A 24,277-nucleotide genomic window follows, 5' to 3' on the forward strand; every position below is an offset into this window, starting at 1 on the left:
AACAGGAGTAAATTAAATGTTAAGCTGATCTTTGAATTTACATCCATTTTTCCAGACTCTGGGAAACTTAGCTCTTGTGTCAGTTCATGGCTTTGAAGAAATTTACATGAAATTCAGAGTTAGCCATTGTTTCACCTTATCCTGACTGACTAGTATCCTCAATGTAAGCTTATTCCTTGCATTGAAAGTGATACTATTTTTGAAAAACATTGATGTGCTTTATTTCCATTTCGTTGTTCCTGATGTCCCCCTCTTTAGCTAGCAGCATCAATTTAAGTGGAAGCTAAATAGAATTATATTGCCAAGCATGCTAAATAAAGTCAATATTGTCAGCCTTTCACATCCAAAGTAATGTTTTGAATTCTCAAAATCATTATAAAAATTAGCTGAGTTGGGGAGAAGATTTTTTTTTCTAAATTAATTTAACTTCTCTGGATATATCAAGAATTACTGATATAATTCAAAAAGAATCCCTGTATGGTTCCTTCATAAAATTCTGAAATAAACCAGCTGTGGCAAAAACTGAGACAATGACTCAGAGCTTTTGGCCTCATAGGATAGATAAGAAACCCACCTGTTTTGCTCTGAGGGCACTGTTTGAGGCAAGGTAGGGAGGCACAGTGAAGGGCTCAGGAGTTAATCTCTTTGCTTTCTTCTTCTCAGGAGAAAGTTGAAGGCATATTCCTTGGCATGTCTGGGAGAGGTTTCAGAGGTCTAGGAGTGGATCAATGAGATGCACACTCCCACAAGGGGCAAGAGTGGGAACAAAACATCAGGGAGTGAACATGATTTAGTTAGTTGAGGTTAAATGAATTCCAAGCAGGAGTTCTGCTTCTGCAGTGTGGCTGTATATGTCATGATGAGCTCAAATTTTCCTTGTGCCTTGGTGTGGCCACACAGAAGACCTGGGAGAATCTGCAGGTCATTTCTGCTAAGTATCAGGATAAAGAGGTCAAGGTGTCACAAACTTCAACTCAAGAGGGTGGACTGCCAGAAGTATAGCCTCACATGATCAGAACAGACCATCTGCTCTGCAGCTGAGAACTGTCCATGATTCAGAAAACAAAACATGGACTAAATGAACACTTAATCCCTGTATCTATAATGACATGGTGTCTTACAGTCCAAGATACCATCTTACATCACTTAAGAGAATAGAGGGTAAAGAAGAAGATGAAAGGATTAATAATGAACTGTACAGTGGCTGAAAAATGACTATTTAAATCTGAAAAGACTGAGATGCTGTGTTAGGCAACTTTTCATCATTGTGACCAAAATAAGGACAAGAACAACTTTAGAGGAGGAAAAGTTTATTTTGGCTCATAGTTTTAGAGACCTCTGTCTATGGTTGGCCAATTCCATTATTTGGGGCCTGAGGTGAGGAACAACATCATGCAGAAGGGCATGGCAGAGGAAAGCTGTTCAGCTCCTGGCAACCAGGAAAAATAGCAGTGAGGAGGAAGGGGCCATGGATGGATATAGTCAAGGCCTACCCTCCTTTCCCATAGTTACCATCCAATAGTTCTTTCAGTTATCAATGGAGAAATCCAGCAAAGGACCAATTCACTGATGAGGCCAGAGCCCTAATCATTGCCTAAACCCCCACCTCTCAACCTTGCTGTGTTGGGGACAATGTTTTTAACACATGGGGTCATTCTAGATTCAAGCCATATTATATGATATTATCCAGAAAATTAAGATTATACTTTCATGTGTGTTGTGTGTCCTCCTACTCCATTGTACATTAGTCCCAGGAAGAAAATTAGAGGAGTGAGTGAGAAACAAAGATTCTATATGTTCATCAAAAATCTGTGAGTGAGAAACAAATATTCTATATGTTCATCAAAAATCTGTGTGTAGTATATCCAAGTTTTTGGACCCTTACATTCGTCTCATGAATGGTTGTGCAGGGTGGAGGGTGTGCTCTGCAGTATCAAGCCTTGTATTGATTATTAGAGAAAGAGATATTAAGATCTATATGGACCCCTATACTCGGAGGTAGGTTCTAACTTTCTATATGATAAATCCACCCTCTAATACCATAGCCAACTAGGAACTGCTAAAGATTACGTTAGAAATTTTAGGGCCATTGATATATATATACCTGGTTGCCATACTCGATGCATGTTGTTAATGTAGATAAATCAAGACCCAGAGCAACTTGAGGATAATGATTGAACACAATTGTCAGCTCTGAGTTCTAGATATTGGCAGCCATGGACTTGATCTAGGAGAGTGTAAAAAAATTTAACTTCTCTTTGGATATTTTCTCTTTGATATAACTGTTGTAAAATGGATGTCAGTGCGACTGGAGCAGATGATATCTGAAGTCTTTTTATCATTTTATATTATCTGGATTTGTTATTTGAAAACCTTTTGAAAACATTTAGTTATGTCTCATAGTTTCCCATATGGAACATTACATCAGTTTACACAGTTGAGAGCAAAAGAACAGTCAAGGACAAGAAAATGATGTGGCCAAGGTTGTGGGCTCTGGGGCATGGCTGCCTAATTCAGACTGCTACTTCATCCCTGAAAGCTATGTGACCTTACCTAACTTCCTCAAGCCTCAGGTCTTCATATGTAAATTAGAGATAATAATGACACCTATCTTCTCATTATCCTCTTCCTATCCTTTAGGATGTCAATGAAATCTTTCTCTTAAGATTAATAATAAATTAGAAAACCAGCAGTCAATTAATTTTTGATAAATGTTCTAAGACAACATAGTGGGAGAAAGGACAGTCTCTTCAACAAGTGATATTGGGAAAATGAAAATATACCCAAGGGAGAATAAATATTAATCATTATCACATCCCTTATACAAAAATCAACTATGATATATTAAAGACTTAAACATAATGGAAAATATAAACCTACTAGAAGAAAGAGACAAAAAATCCATGAGCAGAGATTTCTTGAGTATGACCCCAAAAGCACAGGAAAGCAAAAATAAACAAATGGGAATATATCAAATTAAAAAGCCTCTGCATAACAACTGAAGCAATAAGAGAATGAGGAGGCAGCCCATTGAGTTAAAGAAAATATTTACAAATCATGCATCAGATATTCCAAAATATAGAAAGATTTCCAACTAATCCAACAAGAAAACTATTTAAAAATAGACAAAAGTTTTGAATAGAGATTTCTCAAAAATAATATACAAGTAGCCAACAGATATGTGATAAAACATGCTCAACATATCTAATCATTAGAGACAAGCAAATTAAAATCATAATGACTGCTTAAAAAAAAGCAAAATGAGACATCACCTCATATCTATTAGATTTGCTGTTATCAAACAGATGAAAGGTAACAAGTGTTGGTGAGAATGTGGAGAAATGAGAACACTCACACACTGTTGGTGGTATTATAAATTAGTATAACCATTTGGAAAACAGTATAAAAGCTCCTCAAAAAACAAAAATAAAATTAGCATATAATCTAGCAATTCTACTCTCAGATATATAATCAAAGAAATTTAAATCACTATATCTAAGAGATGTTTTTTTCTCCCATGTTCATGAAGTATGACTGATAATAGCCAAGATATGAAAGAGCCTGTGTACATCAAGAGATGGATGGTTTTATACATGTGGTATATATACACTTACTGGAATATTATTTGGCCTTAACAAAGGAAATTCTGTCTTTTTGATAACATGGATGAAATGGAGAACTTTGTATTAAGTGGAATAAACCAAGCACAGAAAGACAGATACTATACAATCTCACTTACATGCAGAATCTATGAAAGTCAACTCATAGAAGTAAAGATTAGAATGATGGTTACCAGAGGTGGAGGTTAGGGACGGACAGGGAAAGGGAGGATGTTGGTCAATGGATACAAAGTTACAGTTGAGATAGGAAAAATAAGTTCTGATGATCTATGACACAGCAGTGAGTATAGCTAATACATATTTCAAGATAGCTTAAAAAATTTTAAATATGCTCACTACAAAGAAATGATATATATTTGAGGTGATGTATATGCTAATTAGTCTGATTTAATCATTCTGTAATGTATATGTCTATTGAAATATCATGTTTTACTCAATAAATATACATAATTATTGTCATTTAAAAATGTATAATGTAGAGATGTGTATTTCAGAAAAGCATTCAAACCATACTTATCAACACCTACTATGGGCCAAACATAGTTTGTCTTTTTTCCCCACTGAGAATGTAGGGGATGAAATTTTGGAGAGTAAAAATGCTTCCAGGATCATGTCCAAGTTTTTGAAGATGGGAGGATACTTGCAGTGAGGAAGAGGGACTACTCCTTTTCCTCTTAACAAACATAATTACAGTTATTGGCTTATTACAATTGTAATTTTATTCACTTATTTCTTATATCAAAGGTATATCATTGAGCTAATTTTGTGGTAATTTTGTAAAGTGTTGGAGTCCAAACATGAAGTGGACATATAGGGCTATATCAGAGCAACCATATTCTATCTCATTGTGAATTGTATGCAGAAGAGTGATTAAGTTATCTTCAATTCCCAGCCCTCCTGTCTGTATAACAATCTTTACTTCTAGTAAAGAAAATATGTCCCATTATGCAATGACTTTATGATAGAAATAACATCAAGTTTTACATACATTATTTTAAAAGTAAATTATTCACAAATTATTTGTCTGATATGTTATTAGTGGTACATTATATGACTACATTTAAGAAAAATTTTTTAGAGATTTTGAAAAATTTAATACCTTGAATTAATCTTTTGCTGAAAAATTCTAAGCTAGGATTTCTGGGATTCAATTTCCTATTCTTCTACTTACAAATTAGGTAATAATTTATTAATTATGTGTCAATTTCTGTAAGATCCAGTTTATTCATAGTATGAAATACAAATGTGTCTAACTTTAAAGAAATGTTGTAAGTCTCAAATAAGATCGTATACAATAAGGCTTACTATACAAACATTATTTATAATATTCATTTTTTGGAGATCTTTTTGGAATATTATTGCCCTTTTTGCATCTTTTAAGGCCACTATTATCTTCTGTTTTATTCTAATTTAACCTGGACACTTCTTTTTCTTTAATGCCTTTTATAATTTATTAAAGAGAATTTGGTTAGTATAATTCATGGGAAGATTTTAATCTCAGATTTTCTTTAGTTCATGAATCTACATTTTTCCCCAAATTATATCATCTTTTCTATTGAAAGAGGGTGCAGAATGATGGAAACCTTTCTAAAAGCTTTATAATGTATATGACTACATTTACTTTTTCTGAATATGTTTTCAGGTTATTAATCAAATTGCTTATACTACTTTATTTATTATGACAAATTCAAAGCAAAACATTTTTTCATGAAGGAAAATAAAAATAACTATATGTAGATTATTGTGCAAGCTGGAATTTATTATTCTATATTCTCTAGTATGAAGGAGTTTGCTAGGACTTACTGCAAAGTGTCTGTTGTGTTTATTTGCATTAAGTTCAGTATTGACACATAGCCAATGCCTGAGAGCTGCTCATCAGAAAATGGTTCTCAGTGTGTTTGTTATGAATACCTATTTAAAGAAAACTGCTTAAAAATGTCCCATGCCTGTACTTTAGACAACCAAATCAGAATCTCTGAATATGAAGTCAGCAAACCATATTCTTACCAGAGACCTTGTTGATTTTTATGGATACTAAGGTTTATAAAGGATTTTTCTTTCATTGAAATTCTTGTCAATTAGGTTAAGTCAATAGTTCACCAAGAAACAAGTATGAAAACATAGGTCAGAGGAAGATAGCAAAATCTAATCAGGTTTTAATAATATTTAATCCTCTGATTTAAAGGGGGAAATTGATAAATAGTAAATTTGGGTCAAGGCTAAAACTAACATTTTGTTTCTGTTAATGATCAGTAGATTAGTGATTTTACTCTTTTTTTTTCAAAGTGTTTTGTGACTCTAATTTATACAGTCAAATTTTGACTCTCAAGACAGATATTTTAACATTATCATTATAGGCAATCGATTTAATAACTCTTTGATTGTATCTATTTTTTCATTGAGTGAGGGCTTCTTTTATGAGATGAACAACAGTACTTTCACTGGAAATGTAGTCCCAAATGGCTAGACTCCTTATTCTTCCTTGAGAAGAACACACTTAAACAAATATTTAAGGGGCAAAGCATAGGGCTGGGTTTCTTAGGAGATGAATAAGATATGCTTTCTATCCTTTGGGAATTTAATAAATTAAAAAATCTAGTCTTCATCAAATATCATTCAATTTCCTGACATTTGATGATCACCCACCTTGCATGATACTATCTGTCAATCAAAAGATTGGTAAGGGCATTTATGAGGCAATTTATATTCTGATGGATGATTTGATATGTCAAATTCCTATATATCTTACCTCTATTGAATGAAGACTAGAGCAGGACAAATTCCTAAAGAGAGAATGAACTATACATTGCTTCCTGACCACTAATAAAGATACTTCTTCATCCTTTAAAATATAAATGTGAAATAGCATGAAATTTTTTATGACTATTAGTTAAAAAATGAATCATTTTTATTTGGAAAATCATTGTGAGTGTTTCACAATAAAACTTGGAAAATTGCCTAAGTATAATTTTTTCTTTACTCATTCACTGGATGTAAAGACATTATTAATTCATACCTTTGGTGGTATTGCCATTTGAACTGATATTAAGGGTTTTTTTAGAGCTAAGAATTAATACTTTCTTGGAGAGCAAAGAACATACCACACATAGATTTTGGTAGTGAAAAATTGTTTCCTTATTGTAAGCACTTCTCTTTAGAACATCCAGCTGTCTGCATTTCAAACCCTTTACTAGAAGTACTTTTGTTTATGATGAGTACTCACCATCGATGCAGCCTTGACTGTCATAAGGAATAATAAAGCATCACTACTTGATGGAGAAGCTCACTCTGATCTCACAGAACTTCTCCCTGGGGCACTGTCTCAGGCTTTTGGATAGATTTTGCCCCTATCTTTCAGCGCATTGCAGGGGTCAAAGCACATGTCACACATTCACATCCAGAAGTAACTTTGGCATGAGTCCTACAAGAAAAGTTAAGTGTTAATAAAATACTCTGGAAACTCAGATAAAGGAGATTAGTAAGAGAGAAGCTACAATTCTTTTATTACAGTCTTTTCAACTTGGGAGTATAATGTCTTTGCCTGTGATTGGCATTTTATCAGAATCAAAAAGAAATATTTCCTAGCCACATCTAGTTAAGAGTGTTCTCAATAGACTAATGAAAGTAAATTGATGGCTATGATCAAAGTTATGTCTATATCCATATAACAATCCATGTGTGTACTATTAAATTGTATTAAAATGAAATCATATATGTAATCAATAATGTGGGCTAAATTCTGATTTATTAACCATTTGCTTATTTATATAAAGAGCCTTTCTGATTCCAGTAGGGTTGTTTTTACCTAGTAGAACTGACTAACATATATATATATATATATATATTTTTTTTTTTTAAATATATATATATTTAAATCTTAGTGCTCATTCTGGACATAAGAAACAGAAAATAGTACCTCATAAGATGTTCCTTTCAGATATGGGGCCATTTTACACTGATTGATTCTAAATGTCCAATTTCTAGTGATATCTTTACTCTGCTTTCACTTCCATGCCAATAAATTTTATCTCCAAACTAACTTTTCACACTTTGAGAAATTCCAGAAAATATTTTAAATGAAACTGTTTTAAAATTGCTTCTCTCCAAATCAGGCCTCTTGTCCCTTGTTAGGCTCTTGTTTCTTGTTCAGAAACTGGTCCTTTTCTATCATTACAGATCCCCTATTCCTTAACTTTCTGTGATTCTTTGCACAGTGGTTGTAGATGGTATTGTGATTGCCTTCCTATAAGTGTTATGTATTTGTATTTCTGGTGACTCTGTCCATCTCTCCTCTGTCTGTTAAACAAATTATAAGGACCCTTGAGGGCAGAAATCAAGTCATGCCACTTCCATTTCTAACTCTGTGGAATGCCTGAACATGATAGAAATTGGATCAAAGGCAAATGTTAACCAGGTATTAAAGCCTTGTCTTTGATAGAACATAATATACAATTTGGGAAGTGTTTAATTTATTGCTACTGTCATTTCAGTAAATGGTTTGTTACTAGTGATGCTGAAGGGAAGCATGGCCTGTTTGGCATTTCATAAGAGATTAAAATCCTAAGAATGATTTTGGCAGTAAGCCGGTAAAAAAGCATAAATTGGCTTCCCTAAATAAAAGGTGTGCTGAACAGATATCCTTGGTGAGTTAATTGAATAAAATTGATAGTGCTAACTCTCTTGTAGCTGGTTGTTTTTACTGAATTTGCTGGAAGACTAATCAGTTTCACTAATGTGGCCACATTTCTTGTGTAGGAATATATCACATACCAGACCCCAAGCAACATGATGATACTGAGCGGTCTGTTTTATTATATGAGTAAGCCATAGCAATAAAAAATATAATACCTTCAATAACAGGATTCCTTCACACACCTCAAATTGCACTTATTGATCCTACAATGCAACAGAGAGAGTGATCTATGATGTTTAAACATCTGTTAGAAGAGGCATCCTTAAGTTGGGGCTTATATCCATAGATGGGTTTCAGGAAATTTTCAAACTTCATGAAATTATGTTAACAAACTTGGATATGAGTGTGTCTTTCTGGGAAGAGAGAGAAAGATGACATCTCAACATTTTTAAAATGAGTATTAGTTGGATATATTGGTCCCCGATGCCACAGGTCAATGGTTAATTTTACACCTTTCCTTCCCACCAATAAATAAATGAACTCTTTGGTAGGAAAGAAAGAAAGTTGAAGGGTCCAGGCTGAGAGTTGCAGATTAAGATATAGTTTTCTAGATACATTAATGATAGTGAGAGTTGGGCACCTAAATTGCTTGTGTTGAACACTTGTGTTGAACATACCCACCAAAGTGCCACATTGTTTATGTACTGGAAGATTTTGTTTGTTTGTTTTGTTGTTTGTTGGAGCTATTATGAATATGTAAAGCCATCATTTATTCCCATTTTTCCTCATTGAAGGTCTGTACCCCTGAGGCTTGCCCCCTACCACTACAGTTTCTTTGATGACTAAGTTCACCTGGTTCCTGGATACTCTCCAGGGGATGCACAGTAAGTGTGGGCTTCATTGTTTATTTATTGCTGAGTGCTGTGATGGCTTTTCTTTTGATATTTACAGAAGATCCCTTGCAGTCAGGAATACTGAAGGTGACCGGGCTCTCTCAATTCTTGCTGCCGAGCCTCAATAGGAAGAACATTTTTATTTTCACTGCAAATGGAATATTGGGGAAATAAATATGTGCTCCCTGCAGAATCTGTTCTCGTAGACATGGCCTCCAAATACTACACAAGTGACTTGTTAAAAAAACAATTCACCTCAAGCAGGAAGAAAAAAAAATCAAAATTTCCCCGTGTACATATTTGTCTGTATTGATCTAAAATTTCCTGAATTGCATCCAAATATTCCTTTTTACCTTCATCTCTCTTTTCATCCCTTCCTCCCTTTCCATTTATCTAGTGGATGCACTTGCTTTTAAATGAGCTTTCATATAAGATTTGTATATGCAAGTGTGTTTAGTTTTTAAAGCACTCTGCCTTGAATCTGGTGAGTTTTTGAAGACTATTAATATGATTTCTTCTCACAACTAACCTTTTTAAATTCCCTTCAAAATTATGCCTTTAAACGCTTGAATTTAATTTTACTCCGTAATTAAAATTCTAATTATCTCAGTAATTAAGTAATTGTTTTAGCAAATAAACATTTCTTCTCAGTATTACTTTAGTTTTTGGGTGCATTCATTAGCAATTCAGATTCCAAATGTCAGCTGTACCTGCTCCAATAAAGAGCTTAGTGGTCAGGTATGTTGAAGCATATACTGGAAGAGCAGCAGAGGCTGGAGTCTGACTCTTGGCTTTATAGTTGGGAAAACTCTGACCTTAAGAGTAGTGACTTGCTGAGGTTACAGATGAGAAAGTGAGAAAGGAGAGTTCAGTGAAGATATGAGATACCATTACTATAACGTGACCAAAGTAACAAGAAAACAAAATAATAGTGAGCTCTGTGGTCATAGCAGGATATCATGCTCCCCTCCCCCATCTTGATTTAGTTTCAGATAGAAGGGTATCAAATTCATAAGGTACGTAAAAGCATGGAAAATATGTGACAGGCTGATGCCCTCTCCTATCATAGATTCAGGCTATGATTTCTTAGCCAAAATCAAAGATGCAAATGTTTCGCAATCTCAGATAGACTGAACACCTCTTATGATAAGATCATGCTTTCTCCAATTCATTTCCATGTGGTCAAGATTTTTACTATTTACATTAATTTTCTTCCAGGTCCTTGTGCTTCTCTCATGAGCCTTTGGCATCTCATGATCTAATTGTACTATTTGTTATTGAGAGTAAATTTTAGACATTACATAAGCTTGTACCAAAGTATCACAATTATTTATTATTAATCTTTGCTAAGTACATTTCTAAACCCCTACCCTGCATGCCTAATGGCAAAATTAAATATAATCACTTGAGTTTTCTCTTGTTCTAGATAGCAGGATTATGCTAAAGTTTCCAGGTGTCTGTCTAGGTATTTTTATTTAGTCAAATACTTTTTTCTCACCTGAACATTGTATTTAATCATATATTCCTTCTCTTAGTTTGGAGGGGTCTGAAGATGTGTCTGTAGCTTCTACCCATTTTTAAAAAAAAAAGTATCAAAATTTAGAATTTTAAAAGTAAAGAGGCAATAAAATTACTATAAGATGCTTTACCTTTATTGTGATTCTGGGGAGCTGTATAACAAGGGCTTTTTAACCCTCTAAAAGGAGATATATTTATTTGAATTAGTATTTAATATTGAGTAAGATCTTTCACAAACTCTGTAAGAATAGATGTCTTATAAAAACAAATGTTAAGATGAAAATATTTTATTGTGAAGAGATACAAATTATTTCTGCTCCATAAATAATGTAATTCTATTAAAAATAACTAAGGGTAAATGGCAGAAAGATAAGTAGAGAAAAAGGGTGAGGATGGGGGAGGGGAAGGAGAGGTACTTGGGCGTGAATTAGAACAAGGTATATTTCATGCTTTTATACTTATGTCAAAATGTATTCTAGTGTCATGTATAATTAAATGGAACCAATAAAATAAAGAATGTAATTCTAAACGTTGGTTTTCACTGTTTATTAAGATAACATTAACTTGTTTTATTCTTTGGCAATTTTATTCCTGAATTTTCTATTTCATCTTCATTGTCTCTGTGCATATGAGTTTTTATATCATCCTTTGAAACAATGGTATCATGTATTTTGACACAGTCTCCCTTGATGCCATGAAGTCTTTCATGACATTGAGACTCTTTGCTTTAAACCAGGCTGTAGGGTACAACTTACAGCCATTCCTTCTGACTTTGTGACTTGTATCAGAATCTTGTCAAATATGTGCTTCATGAGTCCTTGCTGGTCTCACAAAGCCACCACAGACCTCTTTCCCATTCTCTCTTCTTGCCTCCAGAAGCCTTTTTGGAGGTGTGCTTGTGTATGTGTGCATGCATGAATACATGAGTTTATCTCATCAAAAGATTTTTTTTAAAGACAGAAGTCATCTTTAACTGCAGGTTCTTTATATTATGTATCACTCTTTGTGTCCAAGACAAAGGTTTACAAAATATGAAATAGGGTAGAGTCTGAGAGTCAAGAAAAAACTTTTCCATAAAATTTTCTGTCAAGGTTCATCAGCCTACAATAATCTGTAAAGCAAGAGCTGAATTTAAAAATCAATTTTTGATTCTTTGTATTGTTCAAGGTTTTTTCCATGCATTTATTTTCATTTTGCTTATTATTCAGAATGACTTTATCATAGGTGGCCAAGGAAGATTTCAGATCTTACTTCTCTCTTACAAACTATGTTGATAGTCACATATGACTCACTGTTGTAATTTCAAGTGATTGTGTTTATGTAGACATGCAATCATTTCATTCAGGCATTTTTAAATTTTCAAAGAGCTGGTGGTCATTTTATATATATGTGTGTATATGTGTGTGTATATAAAGTTTGGTCTTAGTTAATATGAGTGAGGAATTTAATACTTGTGAAAAGATCCTTGTCTTTAGTTTTAGTATGTTGTAATATTGATATAGTGAGAGATGATGCTGAAATATTCATATGTGTGCCTTTGTTTCCCACAGCTCTTCAAAACACCTTTGCATTTAGCAGGCAAAGAAAATAAATTCCTTGAAGAACATGAGTTGCAGGAATGAAAAACAACAGAAATTTAGGATTATTGCTTGTGAAATACCCTATCGTTGAAGGACATATCAAATAAAAGGATTTCTAAAATGCTTAAACTACATTCTGTTTAGCTAATATCTATAAGATATTATGATTTTAGTATAAAATCTGTATAAAACTTTTAATTATATAAAAAAGTATCAAAAATTTTTTTTCATCCCAACTCTTTAAAAGCAAGTGTGTGTTCTATCCTTAGAACATATCTCAGTTCAAATTAGTCACATGTTTTTTATTTGCTCTTTTAGTTACACATGATAGCAGAATATATTTTGGCTGATTTTACATACATATAGTATAACTTATTCTATTTAGGATCCAGCTCTTGTGGTTGTACATGATGTGGAATTACCCTGGTTATGTATACAAATACAAGGCTAGGAAAGTTATGTCTGATTACTAATTAGCCACATTTCAATGTTCATTCACTGAGGTGATTTATGTACTTGGTGTTAAGAACTGTTCCCCCGACCCATGCCACTGAATAGACTGAAATAGCTGGTATTTTGACTAGTATGTGGCTAGCAGTCTGTACTGCATGGTGCAGGTCTAGCTTGAGCCACATTCCAGGAATTGTGGGTTCCATTTGTTTCCAGATTTGAACCTGTCCTTACAGTTAGCTTTGCCTGGAGGATAAGGTAAATATCAGATAGCCCTTACCATTTATGTGGAGACTGTCCACATTCTATCCTGCGGTGTTATGCAGACTCTGCTAAGGTTGTCAAATCCAAAAATCAAAATCATATGCTGATAGTCAAGGCAAATATCTTTGTACCATAATGATTTATGCCAAGAAAAGAAAAAGCAGGCTGGGATTGTGGCTTAGCTGCAGAGTGCTCGCCTAGCATGTGCGAAGCCCTGGGCTCGATCCTCAACTCCACATAGAAATAAATAAATAAAGATATTGTGTCCAACTACAACTAAAAAATAAATATTAAAGAAAAGAAAAATCAGCCTCCCATATTACTTTCAGCAGAAAAAGAAGATAGAGATCCAGCTAGCTTCAAGATGTTCTAAGTGCACAAAAGGTTACCACAACATCTTACTCCTGATCACTGTTCAGCACTGGATACGTTACCTTGTCTCAGCCGGGCTTTCTGTCAGTGTTTTTGAAACCAAATTTCAATGTAACCAAAAAAAATATGCCTCATTAGTTGCCTATATACCGCCATAGTAGAATTGCGAATTAAATAGTGATATCAGTGTTGAAAATTGCCAAATAAAAATTATTCATCTTTTTTGAAAGTCTTTTTATTTATGGAAAGATACTGCCATTTTATTTTATTATTTATTTTACTTTTTATTTTGAAACTGGTAGATAAAATTGTGTCGTTATTATATAAAATATCATATATTGAAGTGAATTTACACTGTGAAATGGTTAGATTTTGCTACTTAACATAGGCACTGCCTCCTATAGTCATCACTTTTGTGGTGAGAACACTTATATTCATTCTGAGCATTTTTCAAGAATACAATATATCATCATTAGTTATAGTCACAAATCTATATAATAGATCTCTTGTATGTATTTCTCCTGACTGTAATTTTTTATTTAAAAGAGAATAATTTTTGAAAGCAAAGCTTTTATTATGAACCTGCCTACCTTTTTACTCCAACCAGCTTTCTTCTGCTGTTTTATATTTTACCCACAGTATTTCTTAGTGTGTAGTTTACCTATTATAGTGATTGTAGAATTATGAAGCAGGAATGTTGTTTTGTTCATGAATATAGCCCTAATATGTAAAATAATGCCTTGGATGGAGATGTTGCCATTCCACGTGACTCCTGAACTAGATCCTTAAAGAAGATACGATGTCCACCTGTCTTTTAGGATGTGTCTCAGGAGGACTGATCCATCATTAAGTCAACCTACTGTTGAAGCCATCATGACAGAGAGATTGTAGGGAGAGACTATGAGATAGAGAGAGAAGGAGCCCAGCTGAATGAGTATTCCCCACACTCTGCCAGAATGTAGAAACCTTTGAGATGACCCTGGTCTCAGCCACCATTTGATTATAAGATCATGAGAAATCCCAGTCAAGAATTGCCTAGCCAGCCAATCTGCTCATTAATTCCTGAATAATGAAAGCAATGGTAAATACAAATGACTTTTTTTGTTTTGAGTTGCTAAATTTTGGAATAATTTGTTATGCAGGGATAGTAGCTAGAAAAGACACTCAAAAAGTCAGGGGACAGTCAAATGCTTTACTCATTAATTTATTCATATCACCGGGGTACCTGTAATTATATGAGGTGATTTATATTATCAAAAAACTACATCTCTCAGGCTGGGGATGTGGCTCAAGAGGTAGCGTGCTCGCCTGGCATGCGTGTGGCCCGGGTTCGATCCTCAGCACCACATACAAACAAAGATGTTGTGTCCGCCGAAAACTAAAAAATAAATATTAAAATTCTCTCTCTCTCTCTCTCTCTCTCTCTCTCTCTCTCTCTCTCTCTCTCAAAAAAAAAAATTAAAAAAAAACTACATTCTCAAGAAAATCGTTCTAACCAGCAATATGTCTGTGTGTGCCATTGGGTGATTACAGGAATGGGAACACAGACACTGTAAATTTACTTTCAACCTTTTTGGGGGTTAAATAATATCTGATTATTTGAACACTTCTTTATGCTTTTGGACAGTTTTCTGTGGTGAGATATGAAAGAGGCGGTCAAAAGTACACATTTCTCCTGATTCCAGTTGTATTATTTAGTGTATACCAGCCACACTTGTTTAATATATATTAACCACAAAGGCAAATATTTAAAACATGGAAATGAAAAGTCTGAGTCTTGATATTATCCTATAAATAATTAGAGTTACCTTTGCTCTCAATTTACTTTCTTTACTACTAGTATATAATATTATAAAGGTTCCCTGGAAGATAGTAATATCTGAATGTAAATGTTGGTCTTTGTGTGAAAGGATAGCAAATTTAATTCTATAAATCTTTTTAAATTATGGTGAAAATACTATCATCCACAGCTATTGAATTATAACCAGCCAAAATTAGAGGAGAGATATATGCTAACAATAATGCCTGGCATCAGCAGTTAATTGTATCAGTCAAGACCAGTTTCTAGAGCAAAACAAGTGAGTGATGTGCAATAAAAGATGTATTAACCAATTGTGGGAGAAGCTGAAAAAATAATGCTCTAGACAGAGGAATTGGAGATCAGAGAGAAGCTAATAATCCATCTCCTAAGGCACTGGCAAAAGTGGACCAATAGAAATTTTAAGATATTTGCCAAGCATATTGCTATATAGGGACAGGAAAGAAGGAACTGGTTCATGGTCAGCTGTCGCTTCTCAAGTTAACCCATCTGTGGCTGAACAGGGAGGCAGCTCATGGTGGGCTGAGGCTATTATTGGTCAGTTTGGTTAGTAGCTGGAAAGAAAAAACAGGATAAAAGTGGAGGAAAGTGATAACAAGATGGATTCATCTGGGATCCTCTATCGATTACAGTATTAGACCTTGAAGTCCTTCAGAACATGATGACCATTTACAATGTATTGAATGCTAACTGCTCACCCCCCTTTAAATGATTAAATCACAATCCCCATAGTGATAGTGATAACCCATTTAGGTGGAACCTTTGTGGATGAGATTTGTGCAATAAAAGAGACTTTAGAGAGATTCACATTCCTTCTTCCCGGTGAAGACACAAGGAAAAGATGGCAATCTATGTGGGAGTGGGTCCTCATCAGACATCAAATATGTTGATACTTTAATCTTGGACTTTTCAAACTCCCAAACTGTAACACATTTATATTGTTTGTGAGCTATCCATGGTATTTTGTTAAAGCATTCTAAATGAACTTCTCGAATCTGATACAGCATCCTCTTTTGCCCAGCTCTAACCAGAACCATATAGGGAAAGAAATTCTGAAACACATAATTCCCAGCTCTGTGAAGGTGATAGCAGAATGACCTACCACAACCAACCAAAGTACTATTTTACTTTGTAGACCTTATCCACAGCTACGAAACTTTTCAATAAGTTGTACTTTTTAATCTAAAGGGTTTTGATGTGTGCATAACTGCAGGTATGTGGTTAAATCCTATTTATCATTTGCTTCCTCACAGTTTGTGGAAAATACTATGGTATTTTAAGAGGGGTTCTTCTTAAAATCTTCTTAAGATATGATGTTTCTTCTTAGTCACTGTGGTCAAAGTTGGGGACAGTAGAAAATCAATTCAGTAACCGTGGGGTAAGCCACACATGCAGGGCTTGCAACCATTTAATTTCTTGTTTGGATAGATATGTGGGAAGTCTCACACCTCCTCCTCCCTGATCCAGGACAAGGAAGAAGAGGTTTTTTGTTGTTGTTGTTGTTTTTGGTGTGTGTGTGTGTGTGTGTGTGTGTGTGTGTGTGTATTAGGAAACTTCATAATGGTCTCAAAAGATTTTGGTAAAAATTCTACTGTAAAATCTCAGTGCTCTTGATTCAATTCAACTCAGGTTAAATTTATTTCAACTCTACCAGTGTTTTCTCAGCACTTGCTCTCTGTCAGGCACTGTCCTAAATACTATTGTTAGAGATGAACAAGAGAGAGATTTTTCCTTCTTCATAGAGTTACAGTCTAAAAAGGAAGATACAAATTACATGTAAATGTAGTAAAGTGTAATGAACATTCTTTCAAGAAAATGCTTCAGTAGATTCTTATTTATCTAGCTTGCAAGACAAGTGAAAATTTTTAAGTTGAAAAGTTGCAGGTTTTTGAAGTGTGTGTGTGTGTGTGTGTGTATTCAAGTTTTTAGGGTAATTAACTAAAATACCATCCAATCTACTCTAATAACCCATGATGACAACCACAAGAACATTTGGAGATACATAAACGAAATCTGTTAAAATATTCACATAAATAAATGTTCTTCTGAATTCTGTTTCTCTTCTCAAAAAAGGTTTTCTTCAAATAAACTGTATTCAAGATAAATAAAAATATTTTATCAGTAATGTTTCAATAATATTATGCTTCTTCTCCCATTCTGAGAATAAATTTAGGATACAATTGTCCTTTAAACTTACATAATTACTTCTCAGTCATAGAAACTATGACAATCATGTCCAAATTAAATGATAGTATAAAGCTTTCAGTAAGTTAGTATAAAATATTCAGTAATATGAAAGCATATTCAAAAGATTCTAATTTTTTCATCCTGGGGAGCATGTAAAGTTTTTTTTTCTTTTTTATTATGATAGAATGATCGGCAATTTCTGCTATCAAAAATTCTAGGCAAAAACTACTTTTTCCATGTATTCTTGTATAGGACATTAGTTTTCAATCCGACATGTTAAGCTATTGGAGTTGATCCAATAATGTTTTCTGAGAATAGTTTATTATGTCTTTGTGCAATAATGAAACTCATCTCTACTCTGAAACATCAGTATATTGGTTTTCTAAATGGTGAAAAATGCACATATATATTTGCACATCCTATAGCTATCTTTTGCTGTCCAACCATCATCTAAAATATTGATTTTATTTCTCATGTGGCTGATATCTGAATCATTTCAGTCTTCTTTGAATTAACTACATGGTATCAGACATGAACTGATCAAATTCTGCCATATGTTTTTAAGTTGGAAGAATTCAACAAAGAATGTTTACATGGATGATGGAAGACTGGGATACCATCTAGTGATCTGCATCACTTGGACATTACTTCTACTTCCAGGGCTATTCAATGCCCAGAAAAAGAAATGAGATCATGTTACCAGAACCCAGCAGAGTCTTCTAGCCTATGCGATTCTAGCCTGCCTGTTTGGGGCTAGACTCACACAGAAATACTTTTCCAGGAGAGGGGAAGCCACAGAAGAGACAAGACCAGGATTTTCAATGTAGCCCCAGGTAAGGAACAGGAGTTTTGTAGAATACAGATGATAGTGGTGGTGGTGGCAGGAATACCTTAATCTTTCTTCCTTCTGCTCTCCAAAGTTCTACTAGTATTTCCCATTGACTAAATAAACCCATCTGGAAGCCAGATAATACCACAGCCTAGAAAACTACAGACAGTCATTCTCTCACTTCCCACCTACTGAAGGAAAGAGGAAAGCTGACTAGGGCAAATATCTAAAGTCCTATCAGACACGTATTAATACAGTCAGTGTATGGTACAGTATTGTACAGTACAGTATGATATAAAATAGTGGGCCCCAAACATGACTACCTAAATCAGGATTGCTAGAGGCATTATCAAATAGAGCTCCTGAAGTTTTGATTTAGACCAATGAAATCTTTGTTTTTAATAAGCACTCCTGGAATTTCTAGTGTGTAGCAAGTTATTTGGAACAAGTTAAATAAGGATCACATTATAGTGTAATTCTTCTTAGTACTTACTGTAGTGGATTATCTGAGGGATCAACAGTAGGTAGTTTTTTGTTGCTTATTTCTTCAAATTAAGACATAAAATGATTGTATAATTTAGTACATGGTGACGACTCCTTCTCCCCATTCTCTCCAATACTTGGTTTTCATCTTTAAATTGAGAATGGTCACACATGCCTGCTGAAGAAAGCACGGAGTATTACGCAGTTAAATTTTGCTTCCCACAATTAACTGCTCTTTTATTAGCTGTCAGAAACAATTACATTGTGGTAATTTTTGTCTTCTTGTTTTGACTGTGAAGAAACTCAGTAAGAATATATGGTCTATATTTTTTATACAACTATTTTCTCCTTCACTTCTTCACCTCTTCCTCTTTTACTCCAGTGGTAAGCATGTCTTTTAAATTTTTCCAGCACTTTTTCTTTGTGGGAGTGTCCTGTAATTTTTCTGTTTTAACCACTCAAAGGTACAGTAAAGTGTTTCCTTTATCACAGCGTGGGAAAGTGGCTCATCTTGATCTGATCAATCCTGCATCCCCTTGGACAAAGGCTGAGGGAGCCCATAACTAGAGTTAACCAGGTAACACAACTAAACACTAGAAAATGCAATAGTAAAAGTAGTAACAACAAAATTTAATAATAAGAGACATCACAGACTAAGAGTCTCCTTAGCCCTATTCCAAATCTTCATTTCTTGATAAGGTCTTTGATGCACCTTGTTTAGGTAAAGGGCATACCTGTAGATCAATCAACTGCATGTTTATCTGCTATGTGTATCCTGTTTGCCTGAGGGCTCTCAATACAAATGTATTCCAATACAAAGCTTGCTTCACTTTGAATAATGCATAAATATTTCTGGGCTCTGGATCCCCAAATTTTCCAAAAGCATGGATTTTTTTTGGTTGTTATTGATTAAATCTTCACCCATTCTAAAAGCATCTATAATTAATGTAGTTATCAAAGTTTATGTTTCTCTGAGGTAAATAGTCAGTAGGATATTTGATATAATAATTGCCACTCATTCTTTAATCTCAGGCTCAGCTTTCTCTTTTCTGAGCTTCCTTCCCTGTGCTCCTTCATATTGAGTTTGTATATTCATAGGTCTGAATCTCACCTCTCCTTCAGGTGGACCAGTAGGGAGGAAAGAGGGTCTGTCTTGTATAATGGTCATAGATCTTGCTACTCAATATGGTTTGGTCTCATGGGTGGTCTTGGCATAGGTCTTGAGCATGATTATCTTGGGGCAGTTGTGTGTCTGTTTGGACACCACTCACAATATATATAAACTTAGTCTCCTTTCTAGGTTGTTCTTTTCCTCTGATTGATTGAGTAACCACCCAAATGGTACTCTGGCTCTATGCTTCCTCCCTTGGAATAATAGTTGTCCTTCAGAAATCACCAGAGGAGAAGCAAGCTCCTGTATCTGTGTTCAAGTCCATTTCATCCATCAAGTGACATGTATCTTATGTTCCCTATTTATTCTCCAGAGAGATGAAAAGAAGGAAAATAAAGAGCCGTATTTCTAGCTTCATGTATGCTTTTTTTTTCCTCTCAAAATATCCCCCTGTCTTTTGTATCTCATAATATTAAAAAGAAATGTCTGTTTAGTCTCTGGAGAACCCAGAGATGTGCTGTGTGTGTCAGTAATAAGTGGGCATCCTTGAACCCTGTCATAGTAAATATAATCACTTTATTTTTGACAGTTTTGTATCTTTGTGCTAGACAGTATACAAACAATGAAGTCCCTGCATTACAGGGTGTATAGCTCTGAGAAGGGTCAGCAAGGAAAGGAATTGAATAAAAATGATTTTTTTAGTATTTTATGGTTTTTTTGTTACATATGATTTATCAACTTTTTGCAAGCCGACTAGATATTAATTGTTAATAAATAAAAACAATAACAAAAACAAAAACATATATTTCTATCTATCTTTCTTATTGATAGTATGACCTTCGTCATTTTAAAATTTAAAGGAAAATAAAAATAACTTTGTAGTTATTTTATGGTTTTACTTCATATATACGTATAATATAACTTTGGCTTTATTATGAGTTTCATATCTTTATGAATTGATATGAGGGCATAGAACCATTTACAAAAATGCTATATAAAATACATATTCTTTTTTTCTCTTGTATGTTTTACGAGTCATTAGTATATGGGAAAGTAATTGACTCATAATATTATATCCTGGATTGTATTTATAATTATAAATCATTTGATTTTTTTTAGTAGGATCTCTTGGCACTTCTTTCCTTCTAAAATTTTAGCATCCTTCTTTTGCAGAAAATTTTCCAATCTCACAAGGTCATTTTAATTTTATTCCTACTCTATATCCTTCTTTGGAAAATGACTCTGCTAACTTATTTATTCACTGTGTACTCTGTTTCTACTTTGAAGCCGGGCCTGTTTTTATAATGTGACTTTATTTTCTGAAACATAAAAACTTTAGAGTTAAAATCTGGCATGTTAATCTCAATGTAATTTTTCTTTTATTTGTCCATTAACAATAACAATGCTAGTAAAAATGATTAGTAGAAAAAGGCAGCCTTTGTGAGTTCTGATGTGGAGGGTATTTGCAAAATCTATCCAGTTGTATGAAACTCCTTGGCTTATAACTGCTATTATAAATCACAGGGTCATGTGGTTAATCTTCTAAGCGCTTCAATAAAAACGATCCAACTTTGCAGCCTCCCACGGCTTTCAATTTCAGTCATATCTGAATCCTGCCTATAAACTCAGGGTCAATAAACAGGTTAGAGATAAACAGAAGAGAAATTTTTGATTAAAAATAATATGAAATGCTGAGGAAAGGTTAGCTAATTCAGTAAGAAATAAAGGTCTAGCAGTGTGGATGATTTAGAGGCAGAACACCTATAGATAGCTGTGCTGAATCTGGGCAATGATGTCCACTTGAAATCCCCCATTGAATAGCTGCTGATTGATCTTTGTAGCTCAGTCTCCACTTCTAATGAGCACATCAATAGGGTGTACATTGACTTTCTAATGCATTGGTTTTATTAAAGAGGGAGCTGTTTCCAGTTTTATAAGTGGAGAGACTCTGTAACAATTGCTACATTTCAATTCTGAGCATTACTTATGAAAGTCATTTAGAAGTGCTTTCTCAAAACCATTATGTTTTCATTTAATTTTTTATGTGCTATAAATTTTAAAAAATGTGTATCTTGAAGATACACTGTAGTGAAAAGGGTTGTTGAAATTAAGAGTCCAGTGCTTTACTTTTCTTTCTGCTATTAATTAGCTTTGTGAGTTTGGACAAATCACTGTGAATCTAAGTTTATCATAGTTAAAAGGAAGAGGAACATGAAGCATATGCATTTTCTTCCTTTCTCATCCATGTCACATAGAAACAACAGAGAAAATAACCATCTTCACATACTCTATCTACTGTGGTCATGTGTTTGTATCTTTAGTCAGTCCATCTAGAGTAACCTATAAGAATAAACCCAGAAGCAAGACAAGGTACTACTAAAATAACAGGATATTTAAAGAAGTTTAAACAATTTTACCCAAAGGCATTGCAATAATTGAGCAAGCAGAGCACAGAAAACAGTTATAAGCAGCAGGTATCCTTCTGAGTTAGCTCTTAGAAAGTATACTACCTTGAAGAACTCTGCTGCTTCATAGAGACACCTGAGAGGGAGAAAACAATGAAAAGAGTGATCGGACATGTGTAATAGGAAAATGCTAACAATAAGATATGAGAATACTGTTAAGTCAAACAAAATTGTATTTTATTTTATTTATTTCTAAATGACACAAAAGAATTGTATACAGTTTTTAAAAGTTTCAATCTCCCAAGATACAGGATTCACAAGCTTTTATGCAGTAGAATCATCATCATAGGGATATATAATATTAACAAAACAAAAAAGCACTGTCAAAATAGCAGTCATGTTATATTTTAACATACCCACTTCAGGAATTGATAGATAAAAAATAAGTATTGTGACAAACACAAGTTTTAAGATAGAGTATATTAAAAAATTAAAATATATGTATGTGTGTGTGTGTGTGTGTGTGTGTGCATGTTAGTTTATTTTTCTCTCTTGTGTCTTATTTTCTCCTGTTCCTTGCAAATACTCAAGATACTTTGTGAGCCAAAAGTTTTCCTTCCTAAAAGTTTTTGCCCAAAAAAGCTAAAAGCAGAAATTGCCAGCAAGATATTTCCCTTTTTAGGGGTTTTCCTTATTTAACTAAAGCCTGGAGTGTTAAAGAGAATATAATGAGCATAGGGATTAAAAATGGAGGGGAGTCAGTGCCTTTGGGAAAGTGTGACACCTCCAGCAGACATTAGCTAAGACTGGGCAGAGGCAGAACGTTTGGGTGAAGAGAGGGGAACAAGTATAAAAAGCTTTTGTTGTATCAGCCTTTTTACTTATTATTTCTGGTTCTTGTCATTTGTCTCCATTGATTTAAATTATTATCTGGGGTTATTTTTTAGTATTGAACTCAGCAATGCAGCTTTGCTCTCAGTCACTCTCTTTGTATGGTGCTGGTGAATATATGTAACTTTTATTTGTTACTGACAACAATACATTTGTATCACTTTAAATGATTTCTTTTTAAATTAGTTAAGAAATATGTATCATATTGCATTTTAAAATTAAATATGTACTTCTCTTGATAATTTGTGGGAGCATGTGTGGCTTGTAAGTTGTTGTCTGATATCACTGGCTTTCGGCTTATATATTTCTTATAAGGCAGATGATGCTAGCAGCAAATTCTGTTCGTCTGTATTTCTGTATGAATATAAGTATTTTCCTTCTATTGTTAAATACAGCTATCCTGGATATAGGATTAGGTTTAGCAGTGTTTTCTTTGAATGCTTTGACTATTTTATCCCACTGTCTTTTGGTCTCCATTGTTTGTGATGAAAATTTGGCAGGTAATCTGGTGTTAGCTTGTAAGAGCTAAGTCGTGTTTTGCTTGCTGCATTAAGAACTTCTTGTCTTTGAATTTCAGTATTTTTACTGTGATCTAAAAAAGAGTTTATCGACATTTCTAGATGTATAGATTAATAGTTTTCTGTGAATTTCTTGTGCTGTTTGTGTATATACAATGTTTTGAAGAGATTGGTGATATTTTTGTCAATTATTATTTAAAATATTTTTTATGTTTCCTTTTCTGTTTCCTCTTCTTTTGGTACTCTCAGTAAATGTATGTTGGTGTGCTTCCTGTTTTTTCCACATTTGTTTGAAGCTATGTTTATTTGACTTCATTGCTTTTTATCTCTGTTCTTTAGATTGGATGATTTCTATAGCTATGTTATCTTAGATTTTGCTAATTCTTTCTTCTGCCAGTGCATATCTCTAGTAAATTTTTCATTTCAACTATTCACTTTTCAATTACAAAATTTCCATTTGAATCTTTTTATGGATTTATATTTTGGCTGGTAATCTCTATTTGATACACCACTCTTGTCATAAATATCTTTATTTTTTCACTTGTGATTTGATTTTTAAAAATTTTATGGTCTGTTAAATACAACATCTGGTTGCTGTAACAAGCAATTTCTGTTGCAAGCTTTCCCCCTCCTCCCCAGTTCATTGGTCATACTTTCCTGTTTCTTATAATTTTGATCAGAAATGAAATATTTTCAATACTATA

General features: G+C 33.8%; 1 long non-coding RNA gene across 1 annotated transcript in view; it reads left to right on the forward strand.

Moving 5' to 3' along the window:
* Positions 1 to 12,335, forward strand: part of LOC144376855 (uncharacterized) — a 34,708-nt gene extending 22,373 nt beyond the window's left edge. Inside the window, exons 2-3 of the long non-coding RNA XR_013437225.1 lie at positions 9,048 to 9,137; positions 12,215 to 12,335. This is a non-coding gene — a long non-coding RNA (uncharacterized LOC144376855). The remainder of the gene's footprint in view (positions 1 to 9,047; positions 9,138 to 12,214) is intronic.
* Positions 12,336 to 24,277: the final 11,942 nt, after the last annotated feature.

This window comes from Ictidomys tridecemlineatus, chromosome 4 (genome assembly GCF_052094955.1).
Source record: "Ictidomys tridecemlineatus isolate mIctTri1 chromosome 4, mIctTri1.hap1, whole genome shotgun sequence".
Classification (NCBI taxonomy): Eukaryota; Metazoa; Chordata; class Mammalia; order Rodentia; family Sciuridae; genus Ictidomys; species Ictidomys tridecemlineatus.